This window comes from Schistocerca gregaria, chromosome 3 (genome assembly GCF_023897955.1).
Source record: "Schistocerca gregaria isolate iqSchGreg1 chromosome 3, iqSchGreg1.2, whole genome shotgun sequence".
Lineage (NCBI taxonomy): Eukaryota > Metazoa > Arthropoda > Insecta > Orthoptera > Acrididae > Schistocerca > Schistocerca gregaria.
Window position 1 is genome coordinate 815,976,251 of NC_064922.1, and position 24,241 is coordinate 816,000,491.

The following is a 24,241-nucleotide window of genomic DNA, read 5'->3' on the forward strand; positions in this document are numbered from 1 at the left end:
TTCCTTCTTACCTCCCTTTCGAAGGCTGCTAATTACACTCCAGAATGGTTTTCCAGCAGCTTGATCCATTGTCTCCAACCTGTTTCCAAAGTCTTCCCAAGATTTCTTCTTGGATGCTGCTATTAACTGTTTGGCTTTGTTTCTTTCTTCAACATAACTTTCTCTGTCTACCTGAGTTCTAGTATGTAGCCATTTTTGATACGCCTTCTTTTTCCTTTTACATGCTGCCTTCACTGTGTCATTCCACCAAGCTGTTTGCTTCATCCTACTTTTACACACTATTGTTCCAAGACATTCTTTAGCCACTTCTAGTACTGTGTCCCTGCACCTTGTCCATTCCTTTTCCAATGACTGTAACTCAGTATTTCTTGTAAAGAAAAATTTAAAAGTAGTTGGCATTACTTTTTGAATGACCTTCATATGATAGCCTTCACAGAAATGAGGTCTTCTTTTACACACTACACTCGTATGAACAAAAACATTTGCAGTCGACATCAAGCTTTAGTTACATCTCTGTGTACAACAAGCCGCTTCCATTCATGAAGGACTGAAACGGTCTGATAGCTGCAAACGACAGGCGCGCACATCTGTCTTCCTCTCTTCACTGCTGGCCAACTGTTCCACCCATGCGGCTCCCTTCCACGAAGTGATGGCGCAGCGGCATTGTTTCTGTCACGGCCGATTGGAGTGTCGTCGTCCGCTGTAGGTTCGCTAGCTGGCTGGTTCGTTAAAAGCGATTCCCCGTGACGAGCAAGTTAATTGGCTGTAAGCTCCATTCCCACTGCGGTGCTTTGGCGCGCGATCCGCTCTCGAAATATCGCTGGTTACGAGCGGATATCGAGCTGCGCCGGCAGCCGTAGAGGAGGCAGTCTCGTAATGAAGTGGTGTGTGCGCCCGGCGCTGCACTCAGGTCATCGCTTCCCTTGCACAGATAACACATCTATTGTGATTCTGGAGTCGTATATAGCACAGCACGAAACGTTTATTGACGGAGTTAAGTGTTTTCTGGCCATGTTCCACTGCGAAGTGCGATGTAAATTTTAGCGTAGCTCCAGTAGTGTCAGTAGACTGGATCACAACAGATCATGTGTCATTTCTGGCTTCTTTCTTTTATTAAATCCTACATTCCGTTTCACAGGCTTCACCAATCCAATCTATTTCCAGGTCACTGGATACCGTTCTCTTCCCACATCGTCCAGTTACCTCTTGTCACGCTCGTACGTCATATTAACTTGTTACTCATTTTTATTTATTTCCTGACACAACTTGGCTGATATTTATACGTGACCCGTTTGAACCGCATCAAATCGTAATCATCATATCAAGAAAGAAAAAAGAAGAAAAGGGCTTTTAATTTTTCATACTATTTTGCAATACTTTCAGAAAATACGACTGAAGCAGTTACACGAATAAATCTTCTGAAAAATAGCAAATAGAACTGTCCTCAAAATTTCAGCTGATGAAACAAAATTCATGAAAACCACTTAACAGACATCAAAATACACAAAAGATAGAGCGAGTTAGTAAATTAACATTGTAAGTAGGCTGTTTAGGTTTTTTTATTGGTAACGCCGCCGCCACGTAGCGCTCTGTATGAAAATCACTGGCTGTGCCGTGTGCACTCTGCGGCTGGTTGGCATTGTTGTAATACTCGCCATTGTAGTGTTGGGCAGCGGCAGCTGGATGCTAACAGCGCGTAGCGTTGCGCAGTTGGAGGTGAGCCGCCAGCAGTGGTGGACGTGGGGAGAGAGATGGCGGAGTTTTGAAATTTGTAAGAATTGGTGTCATGAACTGCTATATATATTATGACTACTGAGGTAAATACATTGTTTGTTTTCTATTAAAATCTTTCATTTGCTAACTATACCTATCAGTAGTTAGTGCCTTCCGTAGTCTGAATCTTTTATTTAGCTGGCAGTAGTGGCGCTCGCTGTATTGCAGTAGCTTGAGTAACGAAGATTTTTGTGAGGTAAGTGATTTGTGAAACGTATAGGTTAATGTTAGTCAGGGCCATTCTTTCGTAGGGATTTTTGGAAATCAGATTGCTTTGCGCTAAAAATATTGTGTGTCAGTTTAAGCACAGTCTTGTAATAATTTTTCAAAGGGGACGTTTCAACATATCTTGGAGAAGCTATACAGCCAAATGGATTAGAAACATCTGCTATTGAAATAGCATTAACGAAATGAAAAGAGCATATGGTTTGACAAAAAATTCGCGCTTTCTCAACCCTCCTGTGTCGTCATCATGGAGAAGGGCGCAGGCTGTACGATATTGACATATGTGTGAATGAAACAGTAAAGATTCCATCGAGTTTGGCAACACCCTCAACACCACCCGCCCACCTTTGCTGAGCACTTTAAAAATGTACCTGAACGGACAGTATGCAGCTCGTGGACGTGCGGTAGCATTCTCGCTTCTTGCGCCCGGGTTCCCGGGTTCGATTCCCGGCGGGGGTCAGGGATTTTCTCTGCCTCTTGATGACTGGGTGTCGTGTGATGTTCTTAGGTTAGCTAGGTTTAAGTAGTTCTAAGTTCTAGGGGACTGATGACCATAGATGTTAAGTCCCATAGTGCTCAGAGACATTTGAACCCCATTTGAACCTGAACGGACACAAACCGGCGCGACAGTCCTAGGCGCCTGTGGGAAAGCTATACTTCTGCTCTTGCGCCTTCCAGTTTGGGCAAGCAGGGTGTCTGTCTGCGAGTGCCTGGGTGTTGCTGAACTGTGGTATCTTGGGTCTTAGAGGGACCCTCGCCCCCCCCCTCCCCCCCCAAATAATCACGTCACACTGTGGAGCGAAATTGTAGGAACCAAAAAGTATAAGCTCACTTTGTTGCTTCTGATCACGCGCAAATTTCGTGTAATGGTTTTGAACAGTCCTTAGCGGTTCCACCCTCTGCAACAGAGCAAAAACTGCGATCGCACTGCTCTCGAAAGGGGTCCGAGATCGACCAGAGCGACTGCTGGCCTTAAATACCCTTAAAGGATGGTTGACTCATCCGGGGTGTTTCAGTGCTCATCGTCACATTTCGAAGTGCCGTTTTCGACCGCGAAATGTTAAGCTATCAAAGTTCCAAGAAGGGGGGGGGGGGGGTAGTTTCACTGACGTTCTTTATACCACCCCCTAAGGCCTTTTCGAGTCGATCCTGAGCGGTAGGGTGTCTGAAATGTTTTCCTGGGCCAACCCTTGGAAAACTCACTGATTTCAACGCTGGACGTCGCAATTCTGACCCCCATTGCAGAGACGTCAAAAGAAGGGATGAAATTTGGGTAAAAGGTGGTGTGACGACCTTCCCACCATGTGGTACGGGAATAATTTTGGTGAAATTTAATGCCGATGTGACATCGCTAACCCACGTTACGCCTCACATGAACTTCTGAGTTTTGGCCGTTTTTTCGCACGTGTCGACACCTCGCTGTTTGAAGCGTCTCCGATCTCGAGCAAGACGTCACAGGACGCCACGCTTTTTCCCTATTAGACGGTAAGGTTTTAGGCATCTTTGAGCCAAATTTCAAATTTCTGCATCTCAGTGGAAAGTAATTACGGCGTTTCAAATAAGTTATCCTTTCTCTCTGTTGTGCAATGTTGATGGATTGTAAAATGAGAAATAACCAGGAGATATATGAAAACTTTAAGAAGGTATCGGAAGTAACGGCAACGCGAAGATTAGTCTTATTTGTACATCTCTATCGGATGAGGAAGAACAGGATAATGAAACAAATGTTTCTCGATTACAGAAATAGGAAAAAGAACTGGAAAGCATCAACATCAAAGAATCGCAAATAGGGTATATAAACCTTTTCAAGGTTAAAATACAAATTTTACAAGGCTTTTAAAGTAGAAGAAATAACATAGAAGAAAGGAAAAGAGAACATGGCAACTAAATGAAGGAGTACTGGAAAAATAGGAAACAACAAAGAAAGTTCGTAGTTGGTTAAACGGCAAAGAAAGGAACATACAGAAAACTCTGATAAGAAGAAGGGACAAGATAATAGGACATGTGTTAAGGTATCCATCAATAACCTCCAGCATACTAGAAACAGTTGTACAAAGTTGAAACTATTCGAGAAGACAGACATTAAAATGCATCCAACAAATGCTGAAAATGCTGTTCTGGGATGAAGAGGTTTTAGTAGGAGAGGAATTCGTGGTGAGTCGCATCGTATCAGTCAGAAGACTTATGACGTCCTAACTGAATTCCATCCCTCGACATTTCGATTTATAGGAATGTACTTTATCATGAGAACACAGGGCTCGAAATTTAAAATATGATACAGTACGTTAAGAAGAATAAGACAGACTGGAGACAATGTAAAACAATGTGTTCGCATTGCCAAAATTAGGCACGCTTATTCCACTGAATGACATATACAATCTCCACGACTGTGTGGAAGTAACACCGTAGCAAATATATCGGAAAGAGAAAATCAAAAATGGTGTTACATATCTCAGATGACGAATAAATGAATTAGTTTCATCATCAACTGAATGCCGTACTGGAATGTACCATTGCCCCCAACCACAAATCTATTAAAAACACTTTTCACCTAAAACACACAATAATAAACATAATTGGAAAATCAATAACGAGAACGTCTTGAGAATCCATAAGGAATGGCCGTATCGTGATAACCATGATGAAGAACGACGGTAGACAGTAATCATTATCACAAATGTCGCGGAGAACTTAATATCAGTCTTGGCAGACATTTAATTTTTCTCTGTGAATGGATTATATATCAGTCAATGGAAACTTAATATATCCGTAAGCAGGAAATCCCATAATACCTGTTGTGCACAAAGTCCTGGAATACGTCGTTCAGCTGACTGAAAGTTCAGTCAAATTCATCTTAAATGTTAAACACCAGTCCGGTTTTCGTAAATACAGTAGCACGACCAGTGCAGCAATTACGGCAACAGATGACACGAAATATATCGTAGAGAATAGTGAGGGCACAATATTGGCATTACTGGATTTCAACAAAGCATTCGATACCGTTAACATGGACACACTTCTCGCAAAAATGATACAGCTGCTGTTTTTCAGTCATGTGCTCTCATGTGCTCCACTTCTTTGGAAGTTCCTTGATGAACAGACAGAGGTGTGTTGTCTGTCGTACTGAGAGGTCGTTCTGGAAGCAATTTCACTCAGAGTGCTATATACACTCCTGGAAATGGAAAAAAGAACACATTGACCCAGGTGTGTCAGACCCACCATACTTGCTCCGGACACTGCGAGAGGGTTGTACAAGCAATGACCACACGCACGGCACAGCGGACACACCAGGAACCGCGGTGTTGGCCGTCGAATGGCGCTAGCTGCGCAGCATTTGTGCACCGCCGCCGTCAGTGTCAGCCAGTTTGTCGTGGCATACGGAGTTCCATCGCAGTCTTTAACACTGGTAGCATGCCGCGACAGCGTGGACGTGAACGGTATGTGCAGTTGACGGACTGTGAGCGAGGGCGTATAGTGGGCATGCGGGAGGCCGGGTGGACGTACCGCCGAATTGCTCAACTCTTGTGGCGTGAGGTCTCCACAGTACATCGATGTTGTCGCCAGTGGTCGGCGGAAGGTGCACGTGCCCATCGACCTGGGACCGGACCGCAGCGACGCATGGATGCACGCCAAGACCGTAGGATCCTACGCAGTGCCGTAGGGGACCGCACCGCCACTTCCCAGCAAATTAGGGACACTGTTGCTCCTGGGGCCAACACCCGGCATCATGGTGTGGGGAGCGATCTCCTACACTGGCCGTACACCTCTGGTGATCGTCGACGGGACACTGAATAGTGCACGGTACATCCAAACCGTCATCGAACCCATCGTTCTACCATTCCTAGACCGGCAAGGGAACTTGCTGTTCCAACAGGACAATGCACGTCCGCATGTATCCCGTGCCACCCAACGTGCTCTAGAAGGTGTCAGTCAACTACCCTGGCCAGCAAGATCTCCGGATCTGTCCCCCATTGAGCATGTTTGGGACTGGATGAAGCGTCGTCTCACGCGGTCTGGAAGTCCAGCATGAACGCTGGTCCAATTGAGGCGCCAGGTGGAAATGGCATGGCAAGCCGTTCCACAGGACTACATCCAGCATCTCTACGATCGTCTCCATGGGAGAATAGCAGCCTGCATTGCTGCGAAAGGTGGATATACACTGTACTAGTGCCGACATTGTGCATGCTCTCTTGCCTATGTCTATGTGCCTGTGGTTCTGTCATTGTGATCATGTGATGTATCTGACCCCAGGAATGTGTCAATAAAGTTTCCCCTTCCTGGGACAATGAATTCACGGTGTTCTTATTTCAATTTCCAGGAGTGTCGGTCGGTTCTGTGCCCAGTATTATTATTCTTAATCTACTCAGCTTTACTGTAAATATCATTTCTACGCCGATGAACAAAAACTTTATTTAGGAATAGAACCTGAAGATATAAGTACTCCCATAGTTCAGATATATAACAATTGCCTTCATTGTTTAGGTGAGCGCAAAAACTCTGAAAAATTAATTGCGAAACAGTCCCAAGTTCTTTTTGTATATCACCAGACGTTGACTAATCCAGAATTCCACGAAAAGGTTGTACCCTTTGTTACGCGATAATATCTCAGTATCACATCAAAAACAGTGTAAAAAATCTTTAGTTTGAATTGCGATGAGTACCTTTTTTTAAGTGGAGAAAAATTTTGTCACCGGGGACGGGAAAAAATCTTCTTGCTTCTATGCCTTTCAGAAGTTTTGGAACCTACTTCCATAGAATGTAAAGTTGTAAGAGGCCCATGACTAAGGAATTTATTGCTAGCGCACTTGAGCAGATGTAATTTCGATGGATTGCTCACGCGCTGCCCGCGATATGTAAGCTGTAAGACAATCGCAGACCAGAGAGCAGTGCCGGCAGCAGTAGTAGTTGTAGCTCCGGCAGTAGGAGTAAGTAGTAGCTAGCTTTTATAATAATATTTTTTACAAAATTAACTCTTTGACAATCATTCATCTGAATTTAAGGAATTTACTAATTTCTGCAATCCATGGTCATCCCGATTAACGTAAGGAAAAATCACTTGTTTCTTTTTATTTCTTATAGGAGCAGATCTATAAGCGTTATCCGGCGACTTCACTGAAGTAAGAATTTTCAATTCATTCAGAATGATCTTTCAGGGCCATGACACAGCACTGCTGAGGTCCAAATTTACCAGTTTAGATTCACAGTCAGTTAATTATTGAAAGGTTATACATGAGTCATTTTTTCATTGAGAGATTAGTCACATTTTATTATTTGTCACACTCACACAGCCAGTACAATTTAGGTCATTTACATTTTCTTTATGGAAGACGTACTACCGTTTATACAGATCATAGAGCTATAAGTTTCTGCATTCCGCTAAATTTACACATGACAGGTTAAGCAGATGGAAGCTTTATTTAGGGGAGTTTAATTTTACCATTGTTCACATTCCCGGTACACAAAATATTGTAGCAGATACACTATCTCGTTCTCTCAGCAACAGTCAGCAAGACATCGCAACCAATTTCTGCAAAGCAAATTTTAGCCTCGCGTGTATTCAACAACTTGCATTTGAAAATTTCATTTCGTCGTCATTACGAGACATAGTACAAGAACAGAGCAAAGACAACGTATGGAAAGAAATTAAACACCTTTGACAAGATAGGAATAACGTTACCTTTAGAAACCATTATACTGTACGCAATAACATTCTGTTTCGCCGCTCTCATCCTGACAACAACTGGTTATTATGTATTCCTGACGAGGGTGTTAACAAATTAATTTGGTATACTCATTTAAGTTACGCACATTATGGAGCCAGAAAATGTTTTCTTATACTGAGACAGAACTGTTATTTTGCCAACATGGAGAAACGTATTCGACGAGTTTTAGCGTCATGTAAAATCGGCCAAAAAGCTAAATCAGACACAACTTCACATATTCCTCCGTTATATCCCATTGTACTCGTTAAATTGAGACATATGGCCGCTGTAGACATTTTGGGACCGATTCCCAGATCTAATACAGGTTTTTCTTACATCTTTGTCGTTGTTGAACTCACTTCGAAATTGGTTACCTTCACTCCGTTACGGAAAGCTACTGCTAAATCTGTTTCGAATGCATTTGTATAACATTTTCTATTTCATGTAGGGCATGTATTGAAAGTAGTTTCCGACAATGGACCACAATTTCGATCTGCGATATGGACACGTATGTTACGAGCTAGAAACATTCCTACCATCTATATATCCAAGTATCACGCTTCTTCGAACCCTTGTGAACGACTGATGAAAGAAATTGGTAAACTATGTAAAATATACTGCCATAAAAGATATATTGATTGGGATACAAACATACTCTCATTCCAGGATGTAATTAACTCCATACCAAGTGAATATACTATGCTATCTCCTACTGTTATATTGAAAAATGCTGAACCACCCAACAAAATTAAAGAATTAGTATCTTTTCCTACATCTCGTCGACTGCGCCATCATGAAATAGTTGACATTGCACTCAACAACATCAAACGTGCCGCAGAACGCTTCAGAAGACGGCAGAAAAAGGTTTGTACACGCCGTAAATTTCACATAGGACAGAAGATATTAGTACACACACACTGTTTATCCAATAGAGGAAAGAGCAGATACAGTAAATTTGAGCTTCTGTACACTGGTCCGTATAGAATTGGCAGCACTTCTCACCCCAATATAGTACAAGTTGAAACTTTGAGAACTAGAAAAACCAAGGGCAATCACCATATTTCCAATATCAAACCCTTTATTGAATGAACATACTTCATGATTTATCACACTGTAATGCCGTTTCCTGATATTTATATGACTACTTATGCACTTGTATCTATGTGACTACTTACTGATGATGAACATATTTTTTCTTGGCAAGTGCCCGGCAAGGTAAGGTTAGCAAGTCGCTTTTCTTGCCGTTATATATCAGACCGTGCACATTTTCCATTTTTATGTATATATGATGGTTTTCCTATCGAAAATAGAATTTTCTCTGCATGCACCATGAAATCTTTAAGATGTAACAAACGCCAGTTGACTTTGACATTTTTGCCTTATGATTTACCAATATCTTGAGTACTCTACATTTTTTGCTACTACATTATCACATTGTGTGCACATTTTAGCAGTTGAAAAATGGCAATGGTTTTGACCAAATACGATGTCTGTCGTGCTATGCTGTATGATTAGTTATATCTCTAGAGAGAAGTTTTCATTTAATGGACATATGATTTAAATCCAAAATATTAATCCATATTCATCATTTTCAGAAAGCAAGACTGTGTAAAAGAAATAAATTAAACAACCACAGTGATTTACTATGAAATGGAAATTTTACAATTGGAATTAAGGAAAGAAAATGCAATACCTTCTCATGAAGAGTAAATGGATCTGAATTAATAATCATTAACAAGAATATACTATACACACTGTATGATAGCAGTTTTAACTAATTATTTTTCTTTCAGAATATGAGGTGATTGTATCAGACTGTCAGACAAAACTACATATGTTAATTTTAGTGATGAAATATGCTAGAACTAAGAAACTGTATAATATATGAAATAATCAATGATAATGAATAGTTGTATGAAGAAAATGGTAATATGAATATGAATAATTAAGTGTCTATTTTTGCAGATGATAGTAAATGATGAAGAAGAGTTGTATGAAGAATACAGTAATACTAATAATGAAGTTTTTCTTTGCAGATGTTGATAATGATGAAGTTCATATATTTTCTATCAGTTAAGAGATGATATGTAGTTATTTAAGTATTTTTTGCAGTTCTTTTTGACAGTATGTCATATGTTGCATAGTATAACGACTGAATGTTTTGGGAAAGACAGCTAGACTACATACATATTAAGTACACATTTCATTACCTGTTAATTCGAAGTTTACTACTTTTCAGCGTAATGTACATTTGTTCATTCAGGTCAATAATCCACTTTGTAAATTTTTTTCAGGAGAAAATTTTCATATTATTAATATGCTACAAGCACTTAGTTATTGTACCTGTTCTAGTACTTGCGTTTCTTTACCCAGTTGTATGTATCATTCATGAATGTGATCACATATACTCTACTTGTTTCATAACCTTGCTACATGATAAATGACATTATTAATCCTTATTTCCAGCAATAAGTCAAATGCAAATATTTTCATGCCCCAGCAAATTGATTATCAATCCCAATGCAATGCATTGCCTGCACAAAAATATTAATAGCTGTTCCAACTATTACTGGTATACAATTAAATAATGCTACCAGTTTAAGATATATTTCTAGTCCCAAATATAATGCAATTTTTTCTGATGTATTGATTCCATGATGTCTATGTATTATTGGACTAAAAACCTTTAATGCTAGTTCAAATGTCTTACATGTTAGATATGTCATTTGCATGATATTATATATCAACACTAGCAGCTTGATGCTATATGCAGTAACTCTTGTTTTGAATTATGAGTTCTGAATAGTGCATAATAAACACTTTGTAAATAGCCAATGAGTGCCAATAATTCCTGCAATGAGATAATTTGTGAATGATGTTATGTAATACTCCATATGAGATGACTTATGAATGATGTTATGTGATACCCCATACATACTACATAAATGCTTTGTAACTTGCCAAAGAGTCCCGATAATCATGTAAGTAGGCTGTTTAGGTTTTTATGTTGGTAACGCTATGTAGCTGTAATGAGATGACTTATGGAGTCAATAATTACTGTATGAGATGACTTATAAATGATGTTTTGTAATATTCCATACATACTACACAAATGTTTTGTAACTGGCCAGTGAGTGCCAATAATTACTACAATGACATGACTTCTTAATAATGTTTTGTTATACTCTATAAATGCTATACCATTGATTACTGCAATGAGATGACTTATGAATGATGTTTTGTAATTCTCAATACATACTACACAAATGTTTTGTAACTGGCCAATGAATGCCAATGATTACTGGAATGAGATGACTCATGAATGACTCTCTTAAGGGAGCGATTGAACTTGAGTAGTCATCATTTCTTCTTCTTTCTTCGTTCTTCTCCAATTCTATTCATGCGCTCGCTGTGTTCTCTCTTGCATTGTTCCGACCATCTTTTTCCTGTTCTGTTTTCGTGTGTTCTTGTTTAAGTGTGTGTTTCTTAATGATGTTTCTAAACTGTTCTCTATTGTTTATGTTGTCTTGTGTGCTTCCCAGTTCTTTAATGTCTTCTTCTGTTTCAGTGATCCACTTTGTCTTGTTCTTGCTCTTGTTTACTATCTCAATGATTTGCCTTGTGAGCCTGGTTTTATTCATCCTGCTGATATGTCCATAAAATTTCATCCTCTTCTTTCTAATGGTGTCTGTTATTGTCTCTATGTGTTTGTAAATCTCTCTCGTTGGCCTCTTCATCCAAATTCCTTCCCGAAACACTGATCCACATTCTTTCCTCAGAATTTTTCTTTCCTGTTTTCCAATCTCTCTGATCTTCGTATGACCATGAATCACTGTAGTTTCTTTAACATAATGTGCTTCTTGTAGGACTACTGTGTTGTAGTGCCTTAGTTTCGCTTTGACATAAATATATTTATTATTATAGTGATTCCAAATGAGCTTATATGCTTTTTGTAATCTGGAGATTCTATCTTTATTGACTATTGAGCTCAGTCCTGATGGTTGGATTATCTCTCCCAGATATCTGAAGTGGGAAAATTGTGCCACTTTTCCGTATTCAGTAGTAATAGGAAGATTATCTACACGTTTGTTTTCCAGGTACTGTGTTTTCTCGTAGGAGATTTGTAGCCCAGTTTACTGTGAGATTTAGTGTAGTTTTTCCAATGCAAGTTTGGCTTCCTTTCTATTGTTTGTTAGAATGGCAAAATCATCCGCGAAAGCCAGACCCATCACCTTAATTCTCTGCTCTTTTTTACTCCCCAGCTGAATTCCTTTTATTTCCTTTTCCCATGTTCTCACAATTTTTTCCAGAACCATGTTAAATGGAAGGGGGTATATTCCATCTCCTTGGCGAACACCAGTATGGATATGAAATGCTTCTGATGTTTCTCCCATGTATTTAACTTTGGAGGTTGTGTCTGTTAATGCCTGTTGAAAAATTGACATTGTTTTTCTGTCAGTCGTGAACTCCTCTAAAGTGTGGAATAATGTTTGTCTGTCTACTGAATCGTAAGCCTTTTTAACATCGATAAAAGTTACCACAGTTTTTCTACATCTTCTCATTTGCAAAATTGTTTTAAATTCCATATCTGTTCGATGCAAGATCGACCTTTGCGAAACCCAGCCTGATACTCCCCTATTAACTGGTCCGCTTGTCCTTATAGTCTGTTTAACAGGGCCTTTGAAAGAATATTGTATATTACAAGGGGCAGTGAAATTCCCTTGTAATTATTTCGATCGGTTTTTGCACCGTTTTTGTGGAGAGGGTGAATTAATGCACATTTCCACTCTGCAGCTATTTGTTCAGTTTCCCAAATGTTTGATATAATTATGTGGGCTGCTGACGTGAAACTGTCATTTAATTTCCATACCTCTGCTGTGATTCCGTCTTCCCCTGGAGACTTGTTGTTCTTCAATGAATTGATTATTTCCTTTACCTCTTCAAGTGATGATGGATTTAAATTGGGATTTGATGTTGGCTTTTCCAAATCTAGTTGTTCTGTCGGAGGCTCGCAGTTGAGCAGTGACTGAAAATCTTTAGCTAATACTTGACTGTTCTCTTTAGGGTTGGCTTCCAGTGATCCATAGGACCGGCAAAAGCACACATTAGGCGGTTGATACCCTGTAAGGTTTTCTTTGAAAATGTTGTAAAAATTTCTGATGTTGTTCTTGATAAATTCTTGTTCAATTTCTTTAAACCGGTTTATATCATACACTCCTGGAAATGGAAAAAAGAACACATTGACACCGGTGTGTCAGACCCACCATACTAGCTCCGGACACTGCGAGAGGGCTGTACAAGCAATGATCACACGCACGGCACAGCGGACACACCAGGAACCGCGGTGTTGGCCGTTGAATGGCGCTAGCTGCGCAGCATTTGTGCACCGCCGCCGTCAGTGTCAGCCAGTTTGTCGTGGCATACGGAGCTCCATCGCAGTCTTTAACACTGGTAGCATGCCGCGACAGCGTGGACGTGAACCGTATGTGCAGTTGACGGACTTTGAGAGAGGGGGTATAGTGGGCATGCGGGAGGCCGGGTAGACGTACCGCCGAATTGCTCAACACGTGGGGCGTGAGGTCTCCACAGTACATCTATGTTATCGCCAGTGGTCGGCGGAAGGTGCACGTGCCCGTCGACCTCGGACCGGACCGCAGCGACGCACGGATGCACGCCAAGACCGTAGGATCCTACGCAGTGCCGTAGGGGACCGCACCGACACTTCCCAGCAAATTAGGGACACTGTTGCTCCTGGGGTATCGGCGAGGACCATTCGCAACCGTCTCCATGAAGCTGGGCTACGGTCCCGCACACCGTTAGGCCGTCTTCCGCTCACGCCCCAACATCGTGCAGCCCGCCTCCAGTGGTGTCGCGACAGGCGTGAATGGAGGGACGAATGGAGACGTGTCTTCTTCAGCGATGAGAGTCGCTTCTGCCCTGATGCCAATGATGGTCGTATGCGTGTTTGGCGCCCTGCAGGTGAGCACCACAATCAGGACTGCATACGACCGAGACACACATGGCCAACACCCGGCATCATGGTGTGGGGAGCGATCTCCTACACTGGCCGTACACCTCTGGTGATCGTCAAGGGGACACTGAATAGTGCACGGTACATCCAAACCGTCATCGAACCCATCGTTCTACCATTCCTAGACCGGCAAGGGAACTTGCTGTTCCAACAGGACAATGCACGTCCGCATGTATCGCGTGCCACCCAACGTGCTCTAGAAGGTGTAAGTCAACTACCCTGGCCAGCAAGATCTCCGGATCTGTCCCCCATTGAGCATGTTTGGGACTGGATGAAGCGTCGTCTCACGCGGTCTGCACGTCCAACACGAACGCTGGTCCAACTGAGGCGCCAGGTGGAAATGGCATGGCAAGCCGTTCCACAGGACTACATCCAGCATCTCTACGATCGTCTCCATGGGAGAATAGCAGCCTGCATTGCTGCGAAAGGTGGATATACACTGTACTAGTGCCGACATTGTGCATGCCTTGTTGCCTGTGTCTATGTGCCTGTGGTTCTGTCAGTGTGATCATGTGATGTATCTGACCCCAGGAATGTGTCCATAAAGTTTCCCCTTCCTGGGACAATGAATTCACGGTGTTCTTATTTCAATTTCCAGGAGTGTATCTACGTTTTTCTCCCAGTATTGCCTTGAATGAACTCTCCTGTATTCTCAAAAATCCCTACCGTTTTTCTGTAGTTTTGTTACTACTGAAAGTTTTCGAAACTTGTATAATTTTTTTTCTATTGCTTGATCACATGCGCTGTTCCGCCATCTGTATGTTCTCTTTCTTGGGGGTTTGCCAAATTTAATAGCATTTTTCAGTACTTCTGCAAGTTCCTTCCAGTTCGTTGCGTTTGTTTGCCCAATTTCCTGGAGAATTTCCCTCTTGTTAAGTATAAGGTATTCTGGATCAATTATGTTTCGCTCATTGGTCTTTTCTTTCTGTTAGGTTGAACTCTAATCTTTATTTGCAGCAAATGGTGGTCTGACTCAAAAAATCCCTTTTTTGTTCGTACGTTGAGTATTTATTTGGTATTCTTATTAGATATGACAACATGGTATATCTGAAATTCGCCCAAAGTTGAATATGGTGATTTCCAAGTTGTTTGTGTGTGATTCGATTAGGTGAACAGATAAAGATTTCTAACGAAGGTGAACAATGTACTCAAAATATGTCAGATTTATGTGATTCCGATGTAGTGACCAACAGTGCATATTCAATTAGCAGCCGGCCGCTGTGGCCGAGCGGTTCTAGCCGCTTCAGTCCGGAACCGCGCGACTGCTACGATCGCAGGTTCGAATCCAGACTCAGGCATGGATGTGTGTTAGTTAGGTTATTTAGGTTTAAGTAGTTCTAAGTTCTAGGGGACTGATGACCTCATATGTTAAGCCCCATAGTGCCCTGAGCCATTTGAATCATTTCCAAGTTGTAAACTTTTTTTTACAAGCTTAAGGAATTATGTGGACATGATTTTAAGATGAGAATTTTCGCAGAAGTTTATCAGTTTCTCGCCAGTTTTATTTGTGCTCTTGTGAGCTGTGTGAATTGCCTTTGTTTTACTGAATTTTTTCTCTTTGCCGAGTTGTCCATTGAAATCTCCAAAGATAATTTTCACGTGATGAGTAGGGATTTTATTTGAGGTTTCCTCCAATAGTTTCCAGAAGTCATCTACTACCTGAGAATATTTTCTACTGTAATCATTTGCGGGGGCATGTGCATTTATCAGAGTGTATGTCTTGTTTCCAGATTTTACTGAGATTGTGGAGATTCTTTCTGATGTTAATGGAAGTTCATTACTGAATCTATAGTTGATTTGTGCACAACAAAAGCAGTGCCAAATTGTTTGGATCCTTTGTTCAGCTGGACTGCAGGTTTTCCTTTCTGCAGGTTTTCCTTACTAGATTCTGAAGTTTTCTGAATCAAAATGATTTTGGTCAGTAAATCGTGTCTCTTGAATCGCAAGGATTTTTACGTTGAATTTTTCCATAGTATTTGTGAGTGGTTAGAGTTTACCTACTTTGGAGAGTGTGTTTGTGTTGAGAGTTCCTATGAAGTTTTTCTGTTTTGGTCTTAGAGATTTTGAGAAGCTCCGACTCTTCTGCGCATGACGTTCCTGGTCCCCCAGAAACTGATGACCAGGAAAGGTCAGTCTACAGACTGATGACTGGAGTAGTAGATTTCTTTCCTTTTGTTCCATCATGCTTATTCAAGCTGAAACTTGTTTTGAGGTGATCTTCTCTGAAAGTCACATGTTTTCAACTTGATTGTTGAGGTCAAGAAGAGGATGGAGCAGTCGCACCAACTAGATGAACAGACGCTGACCACTGCCAGCTGGATTCCAGAACAGACGCTATTCGATTTTGGCTGCCTCTTACGCCAGTTCCGCCGTACCGATGACCTTCATCTCCGCCTTCACTGCCGTTAATGTCTTCGCCGTATTCCTGGCAAGAGGCCCTCACAATGTACTATCACCCGGACCAGGTGAACTAAGGTTTTTTTAACAAGGTGTTACTCCTCCCCCTCATATATATATGAGAGTTGCTCAGAAAGTAATGCACTGCATTTTTTTTTCTCAGGCGAAAACATGCTACGAATGCGAAACGTTGCGTATGTATTATCTGAAGTCTCATGAGTGAGCGCGCCAAGTTTTCGTCGCTTCCGACAGAAAGCGTAGCTGCAGGACAGTTTCAAAATGGCGTCTGTACGTTACAAGGAATGTGCCGTCATTGAATTTCTCACTGCAGTGGAAGTAACTGTGCGGAATATTCACAAAGGCTAGTGCAAAGTTTATGGAGCGTCTGCTGTCAACAGAGGTACAGTTAGTTGCTGGGCATGGAGAGAGAGGTCATCAGAAGGCGATGCACATGAGCTCCACGATTTGCAGCGATCGGGGATACCATCTACATTTGTTGCAACTGACACACCTGACCAAGCCCCCTGGGACTTCCACTTGTTTGGGCCATTAAAGTATGCCATTCGTGGAAGACATTTTGAGGACGATGAGGAGGTGATTCACACAGTGAAGCACTGGCTCCGCCTCCAGGACAAGGGTTGGTACTGACAGGGCATACACGCCCTTGTTTCGCGCTGGAGAAAGGCCACAGAACGGGATGGAGATTACGTGGAAAAATATATAGATATTACGTGGACAAATAGGGTGTGCAGATAAAATACCTTTCTTTCGTGTGTATAGTTCTCATCAATTTTAATAAAGAATTGCTGAAGAATTGTGTTCCATGGATATTCGACGGGATTCATGACAGGTGATCTGGGTGACCAAATCATTCGCTCGAATTGTCCAGAATGTTCTTCAAACAGTTGTAGTCTGGTGACATGGCAGATTGTCATCCATAAAAATTCCATCTTTATTTTGGAACATGAAGTTTATGAATAGCTGCAAATAATCTCGGTTCAGTTAGGTCAGAGGAACCAGTCCATTCCATGCAAACTCAGCGCATTCCATTGTGGTGCCACCACCAGCTTGCATAGTGTGTTGTTGACAAATTGGATCCATGGCTTCGTGGCATCTGCGCCGCACTCGAACGCCACCATCAGCTCCAACCAACTGAAGCTGCGACTAATCTGACCAAACCACAGTTTTACAGTCTTCTGGGATCCAACTGATATGGTCACTAGCCCAGGAGAGGCGCTGCAGGCGATATCGTGTTGTTAGCAAAAACACTAACGTCGGTCGTCTGCTGCCATAGCTTATTACCGCCAAATTTTGCCGCATTGTCCTACCGGATACGTGCATCGTACGTCCCACATAGATTTCTGCGGTTATTTCTCGCCGTATTTCTTGTCTGTTAACACTGAAAACTCTATGCAAATGCTGCTACTCTCGGTCGTTAAGTGAAGGCCGTTGGCCACAAGGTTGTCTGTGGTAAGTAATGTACGAAATCTGGTAGTCTTGGCATGCTCTTGAAGCTATGAATCTCGGAATACTGAATTCCCTAACGATCTCCGAAATGGAATGTCCTATGCCTCTAACTCCAACTATCATTCCGAGTTAAAAGCCTGTTAATTCCCGTCGTGTGGCCATAACCATGTCGGAAACTGTTTCAGACCAATCACCTGAGTGAAAATGACAGATCTTCCAATGCATTGTCCTTTTATATCAGGGGTACTCGATACTACTGCCATTTGCATATGTGCATACTGTTATCCTACGACTTTTATCGCTTACAATTTTTTTCATTAACCCTAAGCTGGTAACGCTGTTTGCTTGATGCAACACGTAACGCAATTTCAATTAAGTCTGTCGTTCTCAGATATTTCACATGAAACATATCGTTGCTTAGAAGTCGCTTAAGTGTTCGCCACTAGCACCAAGCAAATTTCAGTGCATTGCAGCGTTACGTGATTCACATTTAATGTAGCCACATGCAATTTAGATTGCAAGAAACACGTCGACAGTTGGGTGTGACGGGGATCATTGAGACCCGCTGTCTGAGCAGAAAGTTAGCTCATGTCCGCGGCTTGCGCCAGTATCACATGTTCTTGTAAGTGCGAGCGCTTATCACCAACTGCATGATATACAGAAGACGAGGAGTGTCCTTTGTTTCATCACTCATTTCCACGTCTCTTCCAGTTCATTAGAGGTGAGTACTTAGGCAATGTACACTTGCAAATGTTTTTTAAATGTCTGTTTGCGTACACCACATAGCATCTTCGCTTGCATGAGAGTCCCATATACTACTTTATCCATTCAGATTTGAGTGAAAGGAACAAACACTAGGTTTACATACACAAGTCCGACTCCAATAACATCAAGTGGAGCTTACGCAAAGTCTCTTTCTTTGGTAGTTCCACGAATTGTATAACTTTCCTTATGTTACTCGGTTCAAATTAATATTTACAGTGTTTTTTGTAAACCTGTAAAACACAGAATAGTGTCTCTTATCACGTTTCTTTACAAAACCTCTTTGTTTTTTTTCTTTAATCTTCTATTTATGTAACTCTCTATGGAATTACATGCATAAATTCCAATATTGAGGAGACCAATGTTTTATGCTCACACGACACAAATCGTCACATATGCGAGCTCGGATTGGATATGGCAAGCAAACCAAGACAAAGAAGTAACCGTGATCGCGAAAGATATCAAGAACTAGAATCTTCTTTCTTAACAATATATTACTATATTTCTTTTCAGAACAGCATCTGGGCTTAAAACTAGTGTTATTGCCTTCTCATTTCTCTTATCGTACGCGACTTACGGACAAGAAGTTATGAAGGGCTTATTTCATTAGTGATACAAGTCTACTTTTGTTCATTCTGAGATAGTCCTGCTGAAAAATCTGCAGTTGAGATACCAGAAATATTCGAGCATATGGCTTCTTGCTAGAGATGAACCTTTCTTTCTGTTTGTTTGGACCATTAACTTCAGAAGTATTATAGGCAGAAAAGTGGAGGTAATGGACTTGTACCACTATTTAAATAAGTTCTTCATATCCGTGTATTGTTTTAGTCCGACTGTTCAAACACGTACAGAAAATACATAAACTACATTATAGGACACGTATATAACCTCTTGGGGTACCACTAAGGCGCCGGCCGCTGTGACCGAGTGGTTCTAGGCGCTCCAGTCCGGAACCGTGTTGTTGCTACGGTCTCAGGTTCGAATCCTGCGCCGGGCATGGATGTGTGTGATGTCCTTAGGTTAGATAGGTTTAAGTAGATCTAAGTCTAGGGGACTGATGACCTCAGATGTTAAGCCCCATAGTGCTTAGAGCCATTTGAACTATTTTCAAGCCACTAAGGTGTCTTTACGTTTAGGGATTATTGATCACATCAGTACAAGAAGCCATATTGACATTTCCAGTTCTACTTGTACATCTATCGTCTGCAAAGCACCGTGAGGTGCATGGCAGAGAGTACGTTCCATTTTAGCATTTATTACGTTTCTTTCCTGTTCCCTTCACGTGTGAAGAACGGGATGAATGGCTGCCTGAGTGCCCCTGTGTCTGCAGTAACTATTCTAATCTTATCCTCACTATTCTATGTCAGCGATACGAAGGGGACTGTACTACATTCCTAAAGTCATCATTTATAGCCGGCACTTGAAACTTTGTAAACAGAGTTTCTAGGAATAGTTTACGTGTATTTTCAAGAGTTTTCCAGTTCAGTTCCTTCAGTATCTCTGTAACACTCCCGCAAGGATTAAACAAACCTGTGACCATTCGTGCCGCCCGTATCTGTATACGTTAAAAATCCTGTTAGTCCCATCTGGTAGGGATCCCACACACTTACGCAATATTCTAGAACTGGTCGCACGAGTGATTTCTACGCAATCTCTTTTGCAGACTGATGTCACTTCCCAGTATTCTATCAACAAACCGAAGTCTACCACCTGGTTTACCCACGACTGAACCTATGTGATCACTCCGTTTCACGTCCCTACAGAGTGCTACACCACAGGTATTTGTATGCGTTGGCCGTTTCCAACAGTGACTCACTGAAATTATAGTCATTGGATACTACGTCTTTCCGTTTTTTGAAAGGCAAAATTTTACATTTCTGAACATTTAAGAGCAAGTTGCTATCTCTGCCCACTTTGAAATCTTATCAGGATCTGACTGGACATTTATGCAGCTGCTTCATTATAGATAACTGCATCATCTGCAAAAAGCCTGACTTTGCTGTTAGTATTGTCTGAAAGGTCATTAATGAACTGCATGGACAGCAAGGTTCCGACATACTTTCCTGGGGCACACCCGAAGTTACTTCTACACTTGACAATGACTCTCCATCCAAGATAACATGCTGCGTCCTCCCTACCAAATAATCCTCAGTCCAGACACCAATTTCACTTGTTCACTTGGTATCCCATATGATCGTACTTTTGACAATAAGCGAAGGTGTGGTATTGAGTCAAATTTCTTTCGGAAATCGAGAAATACAGTGTCTACCTGACTGCCCTGATCCAAAACTTTCAGTATGTCATGTGAGAAAAGTGTGCACTGGGTTTCACATGATCCATTTTTTTCGAAATCCATGCTGGTTAGCATTCAAAAGATCATTCTGTTGAAGATACCTGATTATGTTTGAGCTCAGAATGTGTTCTAAGATTCTATAACAAATGATCCCCAAGAATACTGGACGGTAGTTTCCATTACCCCTCTTGTAGACAGGTATGACCTTTACCTTTTCTCAGGAATTGTGCACGGTGTGTTTTGTTCGAGGGATCTACGATAGATTATAGTTACACGAGGGGCTAACTAAGCCGCAAATTCAGTATAAATCTGTCAGGGATTCCATCAGACCCTGTAACTTAGTACAGTTTTAACGACTTCATCTGCTTCTCAATACCACTGACATTAATACTTACTTCATTCATCTTTTCAGTGGTACGAGAATTAAATTGGTGAAACTCTCCAGGGATTTCCTCTGTTAAAGAACATTTGAAATCGGAGTTAAACATTTCAACTTTTGCTTTGCTACCATCAATTTCAGTTCCTGTCTCATTCACTAGGGACTTGACACTAACTTTGGTGCCACTAACAGCGTTTACATACGACCAGAATTTCTTTGTCTTTTGTGAAAGATCACTTGACGGTATTCTGCTACGGTAGTCATTGAAGGCATCACACATTGCTCTCTTGATAGCCAAACGCGTTTCATTAAGCATCTATCTATAGCCCTACGCTTTTTTTTGCACCTACTATAGAGTAATCTTTGTTTCTTTCGAAGTTTCTTGACAGTGACTTTATACCATGAAGGTTCCTTCCAGTTACGAACTTTTCTACTAGTGCATATCTATCCAGTGCATGATCAACTATTCTTTTATACTTGAGGCAGAATTCCTCTATACGCTCCTGCCTTGTGCTGAAAGTTTCGAGTTCCTCATTGAGATGTGAATACTGCTTTTTATCTAGTTTATTGAACATATTTAGCTTTCTTCTTGCTTTAGTCGTCCTTTGTACTTTGGTAATCATTGTGGCCACAACCGCGTCATGGTCACTGACACCATTTTCTATGTGGACATTCTCATAGATATCAGCTGTTTGTGTCATTAGATCCTATATATTCCCATCATGAGTGGGGTTCCTATCTTTTCTAGGAAGTTTTCAGAGAGGCATTTAGTAAAGTTTCACACAATGTCTTATCACGCTCACCACTAACAAAACTTTAGTTTTCCCAGTTATTTGTTGGATGATTAAAGTCTCCATCGATCATTACAGTATGACTGTGGAACTTACACACAAGTAAACTGAGATTTTCTCTAAAGTTTTCAGTTACATCAGGAGACGAGTCTGGTGGGCGATAGAAGGACCTAACTACCATTATATGACTACCCCATACAGATTCATGCCCAAACAGTCTCACACTCAGCTTCAATTTCTACCACGGTGGATTTGAGTTTCTTCTCTACTGCGACAAATGTACCCCCTTCATTTCCCATTTACCTATCCTTTCGATAGGCACCTACATGTTCCCCAGTAATCTCGCTGCTATCAATTTCAGGTTTCAACTAGCTTTCTGTGCCTAGTATTTCGTGAGCTACTGCTTTTCAGGAGCGCTTCGAGTTCTGGCACGTTTTTGCGAACGCTTCGGCTGTTTACCATTAAGATTTTAAAACTGTCACTTGTGGGAAGCATTTCTTTCGATCTTGCACTGATACTTCCGGGTTTACTACAGCTATTGTTATCGGGATTGGATGGAGGGTCGCCTAACCAACAAACCTTTGTGTGCACCCGAAATATAGTCAGCTGCATGAGTAGCAGCTTCTGAAGTGTAGTGCACAGCTGACCCATTTAAGGGGACCCTACAATTCCAACACTGTGGCGCGAGTCCAGGAAGTCGATAAAATCAGAGAGATTAGAGCCCACACAGAAGCATACCGACAACCCTTCTTTCCACGAACAATACGAGACTGTAATAGAAGGGAGAACCGATAGAGGTACTCAAGGTACCCTCCGCCACACACCGTCAGGTGGCTTGATGAGTATGGATGTAGATGTAGATGTAGATGGAGCCTAGCTTGTTATAGAACTTTCGAAGTCTCTGATTTAGTCCTTCCATTCGACTCAGAACGAATTTCTGGAGACAATGCTGTATATTGGAGCTTCATTGAAACTCCATGCACTAGGCAGGCCTTCTCAGCCTTCTGTGCCCATCTGACAGTTCTCGTTAATATCACCCAAGCAGGAAAGCTGTTTTCTACAGAAGCTTAGAAACAAGTGTCTCGTTTCATTTACCACTTATACAACTATTTACAAATAATCTCTTCATGCTGAATGGACTGAATGTCCGTAACTTTGAAAGCAGAAAACCAATTAGGGTTTTAGCTAGTCAGTCATGAGCTACTTACATTCTGCTTAACTGATTCTCGATCTCCTAGTGATACTACTACGTACAATAAAGAGAAATATTGTGAACACATAGTGTCATGAGCGACATGACATGACTTGTGGTACAAAATGCACATAAATTATAAGACATATAAATGCAATACGTACACATAAGCAAAATATTTACAAATATGACTCTGTGTACTATGTACAAAATCTCTATTACACATATTTCTTTAAATCTCTCTGGTGATGTAACCTTTTAATCTTGTTGGAATCAAGACAGGCTATGAAGTAAGATCCTTCATGCAGCATTCTGATAATCTCATAACGACCAGTGTATAGTAACTCCATTTCTTGTTTTTCTTTTGCAGAAGTGTGGCCTTTGGGTGAATTTTCAACAGTATTCTTTCACCAGCTGCACAGTTCTGAATTTTTCCCAGTTTTTTCATCATATTTTGAGTTCCTAAATCATGTAGAGGCTGTTAAGGCAATGAGAGCATGGTGTGTTTTTTGTTCCCCTGATATGTCACACTGGCATGTGCGAGAGAGGGTTTACCCACTCACTCTTCTCTTTACCTTCTAACATGACTGCTCAAGACGTGTGGTTCATGAACGCATGGGGCAAACTATTCACTATTTGTTCGAAAGGAGTTATTAACACGACCCATTTATTGCTCTTGAAGAAAGGATTTCCATGCTTTAGAAGTAAATTCTTGCCGGACCGGAAATCTTGTGTCAGAGTATAATATATTTACAAAACAAATCATATGCAGCTGCGAGATATTTAGCACCCAGACGAACATGAGGTAAAGGTCTCACGACACGAAGGTATATGATTTCACCAGGTTATGAACTCAAAATCGGGTAGAAAGGTTTCTTACTGGATATGTTCAAGGATTTTAACTTTTGACTGACAACGCAAATGCGTAAGAACTGATATACCCGACGAGGTAGATTAGGAACATAACAATGCATCGCGAGCATCCTCTTACATTTTCTTACTTCAAAGTGCCCCCATGCCAGGAGCGTACACCATGTAATGTGGCTGCCGTATGGAAAAGGAAGGCATACACAACAGGCGTTTGAACCGTGCTTTTGTCTATGAAATAGAATACTGTCACACATCTTGTAATATTGCTAACTTTGTGTCGTGATGTTTGTGCTATTAATTGTTTAACTTTGCTCGAACGAGGATCTGTGTATTGTAACACTCTCACATCCAGGCACATC